Source organism: Monodelphis domestica, chromosome 3 (assembly GCF_027887165.1).
Source record: "Monodelphis domestica isolate mMonDom1 chromosome 3, mMonDom1.pri, whole genome shotgun sequence".
In the NCBI taxonomy this organism is placed as follows: domain Eukaryota; kingdom Metazoa; phylum Chordata; class Mammalia; order Didelphimorphia; family Didelphidae; genus Monodelphis; species Monodelphis domestica.
The window spans coordinates 382957610-382974903 of record NC_077229.1 but is presented as its reverse complement, the minus strand read 5'-3'; the positions used below and the strand labels follow the sequence as shown (position 1 = coordinate 382974903).

The window sequence follows — 17294 nt, the reverse complement described above, 5'->3', positions numbered from 1 at the left end:
TAGCTGCACTCTTTTGTGGTGTCAAAAAATTAGAAAATGAGGGGGTATCCCTCAATTGGGGAATGACTAAACAAATTGTGGTATATCATGGTGATGGAATACTATTGTGCTCAAAGAGAGAGAGAGAGAGAGAGAGAGAAAGAGAGAGAGAGAGAGAGAGAGAGAGTTGAATGTTGAATGGCTTGATTTCTATAAGAACTGGAAAGACTTTCATGACCTGATGCACAGTGAAATAAGCAAAACCAGGAAAACATTATACGCTGTAACTGAAGCATTATGGGACAATCAAATGTGATAGACTTTGCTATCATCCAGGACAAAACTGAGGGACTTTTGAAAGAATGCGATCCACATTGAGAGAAAGAACAGTTGGAGAAGAAATGAAGAAGAAAACATGATTTATCACTCATTTATTTGGGTATATGATTTGGGGTTTTGATTTTAAAAGATTACCCTAATACACAAATGAATATGGAAATAGGTTTTGAGTGATAATACATGTATAACCCAGTGGAATTGCTTGTCAGCTCTGGGAGGGGGAGGGAAGAAGGGAGGAAGAGAACATAAATCATCTAACCATAGAAAAAATATTTTAAAAAATAAAATTAAAATTATATTTAAAAAACTAGAAATGTTTGCTTTAAAATCTCTGGGTTCTGGTGTGCCTTAAGTCGAAGAAAGAAAGAAGGAAAAATATGAAGAAAAAGTATGGAGTGGGAAGAGAAGGTTGAACAGAAAAGTGAACAGTAATCTCTAGGACCACATAACCAGAATACCATCAGGTGCTTTTGGTTTGCTTCTAAATAAGAGTAAAAACTTCCTTGGCTTTCTATTGATTTTAAATGCATGAATTCTGACTAGAGACTAAACAAACATTTTATTTTGTTTAATAAACTGTCTAGAGGTAGGGCAAAAGTGTGGATGTTAGGAGACCTGGGTTCTGCCACTAACTAGTTCTGTGGCCTTAACCATGGATTGCTTCTTGGGCCTCAGTTTCCATATCTGTTATATAAGCATTGCATTATCTGATTCCTAAATTCCCTTATGACTCTAAAGTTTGATAATATAAACAACACAAATTCTACAAGGAAAGATTTAACAAACAAGTAAAAAATTTTCAAGTAGACTCAGTGTTTTAAAAGTAAAGTTTAAAGAGGCAGCTTGGCACAGTAGAAAAGGTTTAGGACAGTGATGGTGAACCTTTTAGAGACTGAGTGCCCAAACTACACCCTTATAATGCATGTTCAGTGCTGCCAGAAACAAGTGGAAGTTATTTCTCAATCAGTTTCTCCTGTACAATCAGACCATTTACTCATCGGAGCTAAGACCAGAATTGGCAAAAAGAATGAGGGAAGAATAATATGAAAAAGATATTTCATTCAATTAAAATACTTTACTCAAGAATTATTTAAATGAGTAGTTGGCAATCAAAAATGGGAAATGAACAATATCAATAAATACCAATTCACTACTGTATAAACATCACCATGCCACCTATATTATTATCCACCTCACATTGGAATTGAAGGTCCCACCTACAGGAGTTGGGCTCTGATTGGTGAGCTTCCTCTTTATTTGACAAACAAATAGTACACTCTGACATGTTGCTACTATCTGTAAGCTATATTAATTACTTTATTTGTGCCTACTGTAAACCTTAAAATTTCACAGACTTATGAATGTTAAAAATTTTACTCCACATTGAGGAATCCTCCAATTCCCTACTTGAAATAATTCCCTACCAGATAGTGAGAACTCTACTTGAATGTGAAAACTCCTTGCTATGGGAGTATCCCTACTCCACCCCTACTTAAGACTGCTTTAGGGGAGAAAACTCCTTGCTATGGGAGGACCTCAATTCCACCCATACTTAAGACTGCTTTAGGGCAGAAAATTCCTTGCTAAACAATGAAAGTACTTGAAAACCATACTTATAAAGGAAAGGAGTTCTTTGAGCCATGCCTGTTTTTGGAATTGATACAATGGGATGCTAGGTGCCTATAAAGGTGGGGCAACTTGTAAACTACTTAGACCTAAAAGGTGAAAACTTACTCAGAGGTTTTCTCTTAATGAAATTAGTCGACACAGCAGCATTTTTTTCTGACTTACTAAAGAGATTAATCTACTCAGCTGTGAATTCAAAATGGGCTGTCTTTTGGAAAACATCTATAGTGATTTGGTAGATGGAAGAACTTAGGGGAGGTGACACAGGAGATTTTGCCCTTAAAAATGAGAGCTCAGAGAAGAGCTGAGATTCATTCTAAAACATTCAGATTGAGAGGTCATTCTGAAACATTCAGATTGAGGAAGGACTGATTCTGAAACATTCAGATTGAGGAAGGACTGATTCTGAAACATTCAGATGGAGGAGGAAGCTGGTGAAAGCAGCTGAAATGATGCTGGCCTGGTGTCACTAGAATCCTTGCTTAGGCAGACCTTGTGGTGAGTGTTAAAAGACTGACTGACTGATCTCTCTCTCTTAAGACTCAGGTCTAGGCCATGTTGGCTTAAGGCCCTTCATAATTATTCCTTTCCTACTCTTTCTCTCTTTCTCTAATTCCTCATTATATTATTAATTAAAATCTCTATAAAACCCAGTTGACTTGGGTATTTGAATAATTGGGAATATTTCCCTGGTGACCACCTTATATTTGATTTAAAAACCAAGACACTGCAGTGAAACATATTTTCTGAGGTCAAATTTACTCACCCTCTCTTATATCTATCACAATTTATATCTTCCACCATTTTAACTCACTACAGTTTATGGGCTTCACTATTTTAAATCTCACACTACCTCCTTTCAAACTAAATGTCTTGTTCCCCTAGTAGAATATAAGTTTCTTAAGGCCAAGGACTATTGTCTTCCTTTCTTCTATTTGTATCCACAATGCTAAGTTGTGTGACTCTGGACAAGTCACTTGACCTCTGTCTGTTTCCACTTCCTCACCTGTAAAATGGTGATAATAATAGCACTTACCTCCTGGGGTCACTATGTGGATCAAATGAGATAATATTTGACTGTAAAGCACTTAGCTCAGTGCCTGGCACATAATAAGTACTTTATAAATGTTAATTTTTCTTTTTCTTATTTCTTTTTCTTTCAACTTTTACTGGTTTCCTTTGAGCCTCTTATTCTTATTTTTTCCAGCTGTAAGGGGGAAAAAAGGGGTTAATTATAAAAAAAAGGTTGGACTGGATTATATTTAAAATAGGGTCACCAGGAATTTAATTTATTCCAAAGAGATTTGTTTATAATTTATTTACAAAATATAGAAAGAATGAAGTAGGAAATCAGAAAGAGGATAGGGTAAAATATCTAGCATAAGCACTAAGTAATTTACTCCTGGTCCCTCACTCAAACTGGGAAGGGAGAGTTAGTCCTTAGCTGGCCTCGGCAAAGCCAAGGACCTGGGGAAGTCTCTCTCAGAGGATAGGTCTCTCCTGAGGCTAGTCTCTTCAGAAAAATCCAGCAGTTAAGAGTCAGCTTTTCACTCACCACATGACAGTCTCACAAGGAACAGGGTCTCAGGTCCGGTCAGCAGATTCTTCTTCAGCCTCCACTCTAAGTAGAACTGACTCAGGAAGTTGTAACTCCCTTATAAAGACACTTTCTTTTGCGTCACTTCCTGTGCCTTCCCCTAATTTTACATCTTCCAATCACAGTTGAAGCTTTGCTTTAAGAATGCCCTGGGGTAGTTAGTTTAATTCTGATTTGTCACCCACTATTGCACATGTGGGTCATAGATCTCCCCCACTCAAGTGTGAATGGAGTATTTACACCTTTGGTGATTAAATCTAAAAATGAGCAGGGAAGTTAATTTAATTTTCACAATCAGGGGAGAGTTACATTTAATCTTCACACAGCTCACCTCTAATTGTCTCTGCTTCTTCTCCTCTGATCTCAGACCCTTGAAATGTCTCCTCTACCATATGTTGCAATATCCTAGATACTGAACTATCCTATTTTATAGACAATCCATAGGGAATAACCAATTTTTCCTTAGCTAATCTAAAGATTCTTCTTATCAACACCACTCCAATGTCTCCAAGGACTTTATACATTTAATCTAAAATTTTTGATTTATTGAGACTTGTTCTCCTTTGGTAAATGTATTAGGGTGTGGCGTTGTAGAATTAATCAAACCAAAGCAATAAACATTAAGACCTACTATGTGCTGGAGATATAAATACAAAAAAAGGTAGTATGCCCTTAAATAATTTATAATCTAATGGAGAGAGGAAAAAAAAACACAAAAGAAAACTGAAAATTAGTGGAACTGAAGATAAAGAAAAACAAGCAGCAAAATACCAAAGAAATGCCACAGACATCACAGGTATCTCTTCATTTCTCATCTGGCTGCACTACTTTGGGTCTTCTCTGACCGACTCCTCCCTTGATCCTTATGAAGCTCATTACTGAGTGAACTCTTCATCCTATAAGATCTCACCAGATTCTATTATCACCTACTTTTAAGTGGGAATGGAGAATCTTTATGCTCTCCAGTTTTAATTCTTGCCCTAGAGTAGTGATGGCAAACCTATGGCACAGGTGCCAAAGATGGCATTCAGAGAGCTCTCTGTGGGCACTCAGCTGCCTCTCATCCCCACCCCAGTGTCCGTTGAAAGGCAGAAGCACTCAAGCCGAGCTGCTCCCTTCCCCCCTCTACACTGTGCATGATAACATTTTTTCACATCCCTCACCGGGACAGAGTTGAAGGGGAGCAGATTGCTAGAGCACTCCCCTCCCCCTCTTCACCTGGGCTTAAGACATTTCTCATATGACTTGCCCCTCCTCCCAGCAGCCCAAAAGGAGAGTTTCCTCCCTCTCCTGTGTGGGTTAAGGGGGGAAGGGTACCCCCTTGCACTCAGTAAGGGGGAAGGGCACAGCACATGGTCTCTTGGAGGGGTGGGCTTGGCACTTAGTCTGGTGGCTGGGAGTGGGGCCCAACACTCTCAAAGGTTTGCCATCACTGCCCTAGAGTATTTTGTAATACACATCATCTTTGAGAAATAATTGCCCTGGGTAAGGATGGGGTGGGAGAAGGTGTTTCAGCTTCAGCTTCCTCTTCTACTGTAACAAGAGGGCCATATTGAAGACTTCAGCAGTTCAAAAGACTTCTCATCTCACCATCTTTGACCTAGCCCCATCCCTGGAATAGCTGGCATCCCTGTCTGTATCTGGGACCAAGGACAAACTGAACAGAGATTCATGGTTCCCAGTTAAGAAACTACATAAGCATCCCATGAAGGGCAGAGAAGGACTTTTAGCAACAAGTTTTGTTTTTGTTTTTTTAAATAAAAACCCTTACCTTCCATCTTGGAATCAATACTGTGTGTTAGTTCCAAGGCAGAAGAGTGGTAAGGGCTAGGCAATGACGGTTAAGTGACTTGCCCAGGGTCACACAGCTGGGAAGTATCTGAGGCCAGATTTGAACCTAGGATTTCCCATCTCTAGGCCTGGCTCTCTATCCACTGAACCACCCCACCCAGCTGCCCCCCAGCAACAATTTTTCCACATTGTACTCTTTAAATTTAGGTCACACTTTTCTCTTGACCTTGTAGGTACTGGTAGAAGAATTTATCACAGACTTCCGGGAAGATGTTTTATAATAGTGGTCTTGCTTACTGTATCATTTTAGTAATATCTTTCTAAAAGCTGATTAAGTCTGACTGATTAATTGGTAATCAATACTCTTGGAAGTACTCATATATTCTCTCTGTCTGTCTGTCTGTCTGTCTGTCTCTCACACACCCACCCCCACACACACGCACACACACACCCTTCTCAAAAATAGCCCTAGAATCATAAGAGTATGCTCTGGAGACCCAGCTCATCAGTAGGAATGGGAATTGGGATAATAGCCTCAGAGCATGTGCTACATTTTAATTTATTTTTTATAATTACTTAGAAAAGGATAACCAAGGTATAACTGTCACAACAAATATACTGAAAGAACCTTAAAAGGACTTTAGTTAGAAAACATTTAACTTACTTGCCAGAGAGAGGTCCTTGCCAAAAACAAAGCCACATGAGAATAAAAACATTAAAAACAAGTTGTTCTAATCAGCCAAAATCTTCCATTTTACACCCTCACTCCAACCTTCTTCCCCCACTGGAACACAATTAAAACAAATTAAAACATTATAGACATGATAGCTAATCAAAAAGTCCAATCAGAAGCAAAAGATATTGCAAGTATCTCCTTCAAGTTTTCAAATGGGTATGTCCAAGAAAATTTGTCTCACTTTTCTATCATTAGTGGGCATATTTCATCATTAGTCCTTTAGTCATTACACAATTCATTATGCTGCTAAGAGATGAGAACAATAGTATTCCATCACATTTATACATCCCAACTTGTTCATCTATTCTCTGGGGCAGCTAGGTAGCACAGTATATAGGGCACTGAGCCTTGAGTCAGGAAGACCTGAGATCAAATCAGACTTTGTTTTTTAAAGACACATTTATTCAGCGTCATGATCTGACTATTATATTACATTTAGCCATCAACAGCATAGGAGCAAAAAAAATCTACATTAAAATCCTTTGTTGGAATGCTTTCCACTTTCTATAGAACAGAAACTAAAATAACCTGCTATATAATTAGTCACAAATACAGTCCTGGTGGTTTTTTTGCCCACCCGTATTGTCTAAAACAAGTCTTCTTGTAGCAGCTAAGCCCTGCCACCACTGTGTTTGAGTTCACAAATCTGTTGTAACCTGTAGCTTCCCTGTCAATTCTCTGGCTATCCTCTCCTGCTTAGCTTTGTTTCCTAACAGTAATTAAAATCTGCACTGCTGTAACTATTGCTACTACTGGAACCACCATAGCCACCTTGGTTATGTGGTTTGGCAAAATACTGGTTCCCACCATAAGGGCCTGAGCTCCGGCCTCCAAAATTTCCTCTTCTCATGGGACCAAAGTTTGAAGACTGATTGTTGTAGTTGCTAAAATCATTGTAACTTCCACCACCTCCGAAGTTGCTTCCATCATTTCCAAATCCATTTTAACCATCTCCACTTCCACCATATCTGCCACCACCACGACTGCCACCCAAACCACCTAGACCACTGAAGTTCCCACCATGGCCAAAGTTAGCATTTCCACCAAAGCCACCTCCATGGCCACCACCAAAGTTTCCAGAACTACTTAGACCTCCCTGACTAGAAGAAGCACTGGCCATTTCTTGCTTTGACAAGGCTTTCCTCACTTCACAGTTGTGGCCATTCACAGTATGGTATTTTTGAAAGACTATCTTGTCCACTGTAAAAATGGAGACTTAAATCCAGGACTTCAATCCCCACAAGTCCTTGCTCCACTTACCCAGAATGCCTTGTAACCTCACCTGGGCCAAGAGCGAGATGGGGTATTTAACCTGGTTGTAAAAAGGCTCTGCCTCTTTTTTTCCTACTTCCACTTGGGAGCAGAAGCAGCTCTCCACCTAGCAGGTAAGATGTGAGTGGTCATGAATAGGCTCTTTGGGCCTAGACACATGCCTCTCTTACTTCTATTTTCTTCATATTTTAGTCTTCAATAAACCTCTAAAAATATAATACTCCTTGCAGAGAGAAACTAATTTCTACTTGCCTCAGTTTCCCCTAAATTTTAATCTTAACACCACAGAATCATGGCCATCAAATGTTACAAAAGCAAAGCCCTTCTTCTTGTCAATGCCTCTGTCAGTCATAATTTCAATCACTTTGATTTTTCCGTATTGTTCAAAGTAGTCCCTAAGTGATGCTCCTTCGTGTCTTCCTTGATGCCCCCCACAAAAATCTTTTTCACAGTTAAGTCAGTGCCTGGCCTTTGAGAGTCCTCCCTGGAAATATCTCTCTTTGGTTCAATGACTCTGCCATCGAATTTGTGAGGTCTGGCATTCATGACTGCATTGATCTCTTCCACTGTGGTATAGGTAACAAAGGCAAAGCCCCTGGACTGCTTGGTATTGGGATCCCTCATCATTACACAGTCTGTAAGTGTGTCCCATTGCTTGAAATGGCTCTGGGGACTCTCATCTGTCCTCTCAAAGCTCAGGCCTCTGATGAAGAGCTTCCACAATTACTCAGGCTCCCTGGCTTCTGACATGGCAAGAACAGTGGCAGACCCTTCAGTAATCCTTCTCAAGGACAGAAAGGAACTGGCTAACTAGCATATCAAACCAGACTCTTATTATTTGTATGGCCTTGGGCAAGTCATTTAACTACTATCTGCCTCAAGTTCTCCAACTATAAAACAGGCATAATAATAACACCTACCTCTCAGGATTATTGTGAAGATTGAATGGAGCAACATTTACAAAGGACCTGTCATATAGCAGGTATTTAATGAATGCTTATTGCCTTCCCTAGTCTCCAATTTATGGGCACCCCCTTTATATTCTCATTCCTTGCCACATCACAAAAAGCTGTAAATCTTTTTGAATATCTATGGTTTGTTTTGCTTAGGACTAGTCATTCCCTTGATTTGACTCTCTAATCTCTCCCTATATTCTTCTCCCCTTTCTCTTCTATTTTCTCATTGATTAAAATGTATTGCTGTACCCATCTGTGCATGTGTGGGTGTGTGTTCTTCCATCTTTTAATTAGTTCAAATGAGGATAAAGTTCAAATGTCAGCCATTATCCCACCATTCCCTTCTTTTTGTTTGTATAATTACCAGTGCCATCTGATTATGAGATAATTTTGCCTCTTTCCTTTCTTCCTCTCCCCTCCCCCAGAGTATACCTCTTTTCCTCTTTTTCCATTCTTAGGATGGTTGACATAACAGAAACTTCATTGATTAGCACTTGATAAAGATAAGGCTCAAAGGAGACATATATCATCTTCCCATATTTGAATATAAGCAGTTTATACTTGCTTGTTTAGTCCTTTGTCACTAATTTATGTTTATATTTCTATCATTTTCTTCATTCCTGTGTTTGAAGCTCAAAGTTTTCCATAGCTCTACACTTTTCAACAGGAATGCTTGAAAGTCTTCTGTTTCATTAAAAAAAAATCCATTTCCCCCCCTCTAGGATTATACTCCATTTTGGAGGGTATGTGATTCTTAGATGTAAGCCTATGTATGTCCTGTGCAATTTGGAATACTGTATTCCAAGTTTTCTACTCTTTTGTAATATTGGTGGCTAAATTATATGTGATTCTGACTATGCTTTCTTGGTACCTGAATTGTTTCTTCCTGGCAACTTGTAGTATTTTACTTTGACCTAAAAACTCTGAATTTTAATAGAAGTAATCAGTGGATTCTCCCCTATTTTTATTCTTCCCTCTGCCTCTAAGAGATTCAAGCAGTTTTCTTTTGTCTTGAAATAGGATATCTAGGCTCCATTTTTGGTCACAGCATTTAGATAAGCCTTGTGGTTCTCAAATTTTTTCTCCTTGATCTCTTTCCAGGTCAATTATTTTTGCTATGAGGTCCTTTACATTTTCTTCTATATGAAAGAGTTTTTTTGAACTTTGCTTTAGTATTTCTTGTTGCCTTATGAAGTCATTGGCTTTTATTTGGTCCACTATAACTTAGAGAGTTTATTGCCTGAGCAAGGTTTTATATCTCTTGTGCCAATCTGTTAATTCCCTTTCCAATTCTTTCATCCATAATTCTCATTTTTTCCCAATTTTTTCCACATGCATTTTCTACATATGGAGGTTTCCCCACTTTGAACTTCTGAGCTCACTCACTTCAGGGACTTTATGTATATGCAGGGACAGAGTAAATCTCCTTTAGGGAGAATAGTTTGTATTAATCATTAATCTTTTCTAAAGCTAATGGAGTCAACTGGTTGATGGATAACAGAGAACGCTCAGTATTGGAAGCGACAGCCCCTCAGATTTCCCCCCAGAACACTCAGGGGAGTATTGAACCACACTCTCTAGAGACCCTGATCTGGGAAGTGCAAGTAGGGGAAGTGACTCCAAAAGGGGCACTAAAAATATACACTATTATTGCAGCAAGGAAAAATCAAAAGATAGCTGCCCTTCCTTACAAGCTTCCAGGGACTAATGAGATAGCAATGGGTGTTTGGAGTGAGCCTTTGGGAAGAGTACTTATTTATAACAGTGTCAGGATTTATTTTAGGGAGGAAAACAATTAAAACTGAATGTTGAGAAATTGTGACCAAGTTTGGGCCCAAATAATATATATTTGGGGATGGCTGTAGAACACTAAATATAAAGGTCAGATCTTTTCAATATCTTGTTTAGTTTTGCCAAACTATTTTTCTCCCTCTTTTTAATTCACTGTTGTAAGAGATGGCTCTCTGGCAAGGAAAGAGAGATAGACAGATCTATAGGTCATGTAAAAATAAAAGATATCCATTAAAAAAGTATTTTTAAAAAGAATACTGTGATCAATGGCCTTCCTTCTTTTTATGGTTTGACATTATTGTCAATCCTAAAAGAAAAACAAAAATAAAAAACTCTCTATGCTACGGTGAGGCAGTAGGTATTCTATTGTTCCTCTAGTATAAGGTAGTGTCTGAACCCTCCCAGTCTCTTGGCCATAACTCTCTCAGCCCCCTACTCCCAGAACAATGCCATGAGGTTATACTATCCACTTAGTGAATTTCTGACTTGAGTAAACCATAAGGCTATGTCCACAACTATTGGAAGGCCAGCCTCTCAGGCTTTGAAATCGACTTCAGTTCTGGACATAGCAACATGTTGATGCCTTATGACTATATATGATATAATGGGGAAAGGGCTGAAACAGGCATTAGAAATATCTGTGTTCGAATTCTTCTCCTGCCACTTACCAGTGTGTGATCTTAGCAAGTCACTTCGCTTTTCTGAGCCTCAACTTCCTCACCTGTAAAATAAAGTTAATAACATCCCTGATATTTCATTAGATATTTTGTGAGGCTCAATGAGATAATGTAATATTAATAATAGCTAGCATTTATATAATACTTAATAGGTTCCAGGCACTAGGCTGAGTACTTTACAATTATAATCTAATTTGATCTTCATAATAATAACCTTGTGAGGTGGTGCTATTATTATCCTCATTTTACATGTGAGAAAACTGAGAAAAATAGAGATTTAGTGACTTCTCCAGAATTATACAGCTTTTAAGTGTCTGAGGCAATATTTGAACTAAGGTTTTCCTGATTCCAAGTTCAAGAACAACACACTGTGCCACCTAGATGACCTAAATTTCATACACTAAAGTACTGTATATAGGAATATCAGACAATTTTAGAGTCTTTGCAAGCTCTAAAGCATTGTGTACAATCAATTCCAGTTATAATTATTCATCAAATAAAATTATTTAATAACAGGTATTTTACTCCTGAAATCTATGTTTACTTTAGCCATTCAGGACTTCCTTCCAGTTCTTACTAATAATCTTCTACTTTTGAAATCAGTGTAATCAAACATGAAGCCTTGGGGACCCCAAACTTAATAACAAACCACAAATCACAAATTGAATGAGATCTCTAATACACACCTGCCCTAAACTTTCTTTTCAATCTACAAACTAATCAAGAAAGCATATTTTTCATGACCTTAATACTAAAAATCATACTACTAAAAAAATTAGAGGAGCAGTTGATTACATACTTCTCACAGCTATTAAGTAGGAGACGTATTCCTAACCAAAAACAAGTGAGAAGTAAAAAAAAGCTTCTGAGCAGACTAGATTAATGCACCTAGGATAAGAGGGACTGGGGTCAAATAGGAAAAAAAAAAAAAGGCCTTTATATCAAAGTTCTCTGAAAAGAGTTCTGTCCCCAAGATATATAAGTAATTAATAAATGTCAATATGACTATTAGCCATTCTCCAATAGATGAGTGGTTAAAGGTTATGACCAATACTTTAAAAAAAGTTTTGTCAAGTATTTACAACCACATGGAAGAATGCTTTTTGAATCACTAATAATAAGAGAAATGTAAAACAATCCTGAGTTTTCACTTCATACTTTGCAAATTGGCAAAGATGACAAAAGAGGCAATAATTGATGTTGGAGAGGTTGTAGAATGATTAAGGATACTAATTCTTTATTAGATGAGCTATGAGATGCTATAACATTTTGGAGAGCAAATTATAATTGTGTACATAAAGTGATTAAAATGTCCATACCTTTCGACCCTCCATTACTGGGCTTATACCGCAAGGAAGTCAATAATAAGAAAAAAGATCCTATATGCAACAAATATTTACAGTAGCTCTTTTTGTGACAGCAAAAAATTGTAAACAAAGTAGATGCCCATTAATTGGGGGATGGATAGTCAAAAATTGTGATATGTGAATGATACATATCACGAATTGTGATACATGAATGTAATGGAATATAACTGTGCTATAAGAAATAATGTATATGATATATACAGAGAAGTATGTAAAGATGTACATGAACTGATACAAATGACATATGCAGAGCTAAGAGAACAACATGCACAAAGACTACAACAATGTGAATAGAAAGGATTATGTACCACAAAATCAAAATTAAATGTAACAAAATTATAAAGATTGAGCTTTCTAGAATGAAGTGACATGAAAAGACAACTCCAATCCACTCTTTTGTGGAGGTGGGAGATCCATAAATGTTACACATTGCATGTGGAAGAAATCCTGGGAACCAATTGTGATCATATAAAAATCAAGACATAAATAAAAACGTATTTTTGTAAAAGAAAGTGTATTTAGGTTTTTAACATGCTAACTGCAAAACAAAGTTTAGGTCCTCACCTTGACTTTAGTACTTTATTGTAATAGATCTACATGGATTTTTTTCTTATAACCAATAAGACCACTTCAGATCTTTCATCAGAATTAAATTATTTTTGTTTTTGCACATAGGACTTAAATTCTAATTTCTGATTTTGTTAGATACTTCTAGGTATTACAATTTGGGTATGCAAACAGTTTCAACTATCAACTTAAGTGATGAGAAGTTCAATGAAGACTAAGCCTGCTTATGTAATTGAGAAGGGAGTTAAGGATGTTCATAGACTAGTACTTCTTGTGTGAGGGCTTGCCAGAGCCTCTTCAGGGCTCCTCATCCTCCTTTGGTATCCATCTGCCACTCAGCTCTCATTTGTGGCTCCAAGAAGCTGTAGCATGTTTAGCAGTCACACTCAAGCAGGTAGGCTAAACCAGGTTCAGGGCAATCAAAGGGTTTCATACCCCTTAGTAAGTTAGGAGGGTATCTACTGCAGACATGTGAAGATGTTCCCCCAGTGGAAGGGGCAGGTGAGAACATTTTATTCCAACAGCCATAAAGGTGGAAGAAGCAGGTACTTGTGGACTACTTAGAGCTTGGTTAGATAGTAAAGAAGCCAAGGTCATCTACTACATGTAGTGGTCTTGACTTTTTGTCTTGCCACCAGACTTTGATGACTCTGGAAAAGAAAGTGAGGGAAATGACTGTGTGCAACTCTGCTGCACTTAAATCCAGTTTATGCACAAGTCAAATGACATCACCAATGATGGTTAAAGGGTTAAGTAGATTATCTAAAGTCCATAGCTAGTTAGTGACAGAACTGGGTTTTGGACCCAGTAGTCTCTTTCCTATACCATGCCACTTCGATTCAATTCCAATTTCTGAAAACAAAGGCTCAGCAGTCCCTTTCTTTAAAGTCTTACAGCTATGACACCCTTAGTTAAAATAAGAAATTTCAAACTTACTGAAACTAGTTATTACTGTTCTTAAGCTGGATGACATTTCAGGCAAATCTGGTTGTGATTCCTTTTTCTTTAAAGAGATGAAAGGTTCGGAAGCACTCCCTGTCTTTTCTATAATCCCTTTCTTTTTTACTACCTTATTATTGCTAGTCTTACTTAGAGCCACCCAGACAGACCAAATTCTAAAATTTAATCTAAATATCATAAAGAGGAAGTCTTGCTTCTGCCTGAAATGCACCTTATTCTTTTTTTTTTAAAACCCTTACCTTCCATCTTGGAGTCAATACTGTGTATTGGCTCCAAGGCAGAAGAGTGGTATGGGCTAGGCAATGGGGGTCAAGTGACTTGCCCAGGGTCACACAGCTAGGAAGTGGCTGAGGCCAGATTTGAACCTAGGACCTCCCGTCTCTAGGCCTGCCTCTCAATCCACTGAGCTACCCTGCTGCCCCCTCACCTTATTCTTTAATGCTAAGTTGTCGAATTTAGAAAACTCTAAATATATCCACTGTTAAAGAGCTAAAACACTTATCACAATCTCATCTCTCTTTTTTTTCAATTCTGACCTTCCATCTTAGAATCAATACTGGGTATTGGTTCCCAGGCAGAAGAGTAGTAAAGGCTAGGCAATGGGGGTTAAATGACTTGCCCAGGGTCACACAGCTAGCAAGTGTCTGAAGCCAGATATTAACCCAGGGCTTCCATTCTCTAGGCCTGGCTCTCAGTCTACTGAGCCACCTCCAATCCCACCTCTTTATACACATGTTCATATTACTGTAGGAAATCCTGTGCCAAAATGAACCAACTTGGAAAAATGTATTTCAAGGTTTCACATCAATTCAATCAAATCTAAATCTTACATTTACAGTAATTTAAGCCTTTTTTACTAGTAAGTATATATTACTCAGCAACTAGTTAGTAAATGAAGGCAAATTAAAGCTATACTATCCATCCTCTTGAGGACTGCTGCCCAATGATTGTAAAAGCTCTCATCCCTACAGAATTTTAGGAATTATCTTTGACATGGGCACTGTACCCCAGAAACCCAGGCAAGCTATTATCAGGGAAACTCCCTTGCCCTTGCATCCTTGTGACTCTTAACCTAGAAACACCCAATGACCCCACCCAGGCTCCTGACATGTTTACCCTCTTTTGTCTCCTAGATTTAAGGTGGACAAAGAAATTAATCTTTATGCCTCCAGGCAGACCCCAGTCAGATGACCACCTCACCCCACCAACTGCCTGAGGGACTAACACTCTCCAAGTCAGGTCCACACCAGGACATAGCATCTAAAGAGTATATAAACCCCAGAACTGATGTCTTATGGGGGAACAGCCTTTCCTTTCATGCTGTCCTCCCAAGGAACAGCTCCCCATCTTGCTGTTCCACCTTGCTATCCTCCTGGCCACTCTCAACATTACTTTCTAAATTAATAAATCTCTTTTTGTTTTTAAGCTAAGTTTTGGAGTCTTGCATGCTTGCAAAAGGTATCCTTCCCGAACCCCAAAAGGTATCCTTCCTGCCCATAACAATCTTGACTATTATATCAAAAGACAGCCCACAGGGGGCAGATGGGTAGCTCAGTGGATTGAGAGCCAGGTCTAGAGATGGGAGGTCCTAGGTTCAAATCTGGCCTCAGGCACTTCCCAGCTGTGTGACCCTGGGCAAGTCACTTGACCCCCATTGCCTAGCCCTTACCACTCTTCTGCCTTGGAGCCAATACACAGTATTGGCTCCAAGACAGAAGGTAAGGGTTTAAAAAAAAAAAAAAAGACAGCCCACAGCAGTTACCTCAGCTTACTACTTGAAGCCCTTACAAATCTCTGCTTGTAGCTAGTCAGGAAGTCAGTAAATTTCCACTGCCCATTAAAATCTCCTCTCCTGGATTGTTTGGGGGAAGTTCCTAAACCTGTTTCTGTCTGACCTTGTTTCTGGTAAAAGATTCTTTCCCAGAGTTTGTTCAGAGGACAGGCTTTGCCTTAAGGTCAAAACCTTTTTTTTGGCAAAACTAGCAGATTACTCAATTTGTCAGTTGAGCTGAACTTTACCTTTGGTCTTCGGGAACACTTTTTCTGACAGTTGGTGCACAGGCATTATTAAGCACTCACTGTGCTAAGCCCTGAGGATATGAGGATACAAAGAAAGACTTTTGTTACCCATAAAGAGTTCACATTCCCATGGGGACAACAAAAAGCAAAAAAAAAATGTACATACAAGATACATACAGTGTAAATGGGAGCTAATCTCAGAGAGAAGGCCCTGGCTGGAGGGCTGAGAGGGTGAAGAGTGAGTAAGGGAGGGGTGAATATCCAACTGGAAAGGCCTCTTGCAAATGGTAGAATTGTCAAGTCTTTTTTTTTTACAAGGTGAATATTTTTACTTTTAGTATTTTATCCAGTATGCTAGTATGTATAGTGCCATTACAGAAATTATATTTGTTTTTTGTTTAGTTGAATTGGAAAATGGCATGATGCTAAAACAAGGGACAATGGAAGAAAGTTTCAAGGAGGCCAATATAGTCTGGATGTGAGGAAAACCCTTCCTAACATTTAGAGTTCTCCAAGAGTAAAATGGTCATGCATATCCAACATCTTTTGAGAACCTCAAGCAGAAACTGTACTTGATGGGTATGTTATAATGGAACAATCTTTATAGCCCATTAGATTGTGACTTCCTTGAGGCTAGGCACACTCTTTTGCCCCTTTAAAATTTTGCATCCATAATATATAGCACAGTGCTGGACACATAGTAGGTACTTAAAAATGTTTATCAGTTGACTGACTTTAATTTTGGGATTGAAAGAGTTGGCCAACGAGATTACTTCTAATTGTCAAATTCCTAATTTGAGGATTTTGAAATTATTATTTATTTATTTAGAATATTTTTCTATGGTTACATGATTCGTGTTCTTTCTCTCCCCCCTCCCTTGAGCCAAGTCTTGAATGAGATCAGCAAAGCCCAGTGGCAGAGGTGAGAAGAGAGGGCATCCCAAGCTGGAATTTGGTGATCTGAAAGTGAGTCCATTTCACATCTGATATATCCAATATTATAATAAAATTATACTTTGAGACTGTGACTAAGTGGTGATTTTTTAAAAACTAATTCCTACAAGGGGAAGCTCTGGCATACCCTCAATTACTCTAGAACAGGGGTCCCCAAACTACAGCCCACGGGCCACATGTGGCCCCCTGAGGCCATGTATCTGGCCCCCACCTCACTTCTGGAAGGGGCACCTCTTTCACTGGTGGTCAGTGAGAGGAGCACAGTATGTTGCAGCGCCACAAAATGCGGCATCACTCACGCACAGTACTACTTCCGGTGACATAATCCTTTGTATGGCACCTTGTTCTGAGAGTAACTGAATGAGAACGAGGCGCGCACAAAGGATTATGTAGCTGCACAATGGAAGACGTCAGCATGGTGAGTGGCGATCTGGGGGAGGGGATTCCACACTGTGTATACTGCTGCCCAGTATAGTGGTGGCAGTGATGGGTGTGACAGGGGCCATTAGGTTGTGCATCTGGGGGAGTATGGTGGTTGCCATTGTACTACATGGGGGAAGTGAGGCATATGTTTTTTGTATTACGGTCTATAATTATAGATCCATAAATATGGACCACAAGAGGACACACTAGTGTCATGCCTTCTTTTTTTCTGCTGTGGAA

General features: G+C 38.8%; 1 pseudogene; it reads right to left on the bottom strand.

The window, feature by feature from the left end:
* Positions 1–6707: 6707 nt before the first annotated feature.
* LOC100018990 (heterogeneous nuclear ribonucleoprotein A1-like 3) lies at positions 6708–8090 on the bottom strand (annotated as a pseudogene).
* Positions 8091–17294: the final 9204 nt, after the last annotated feature.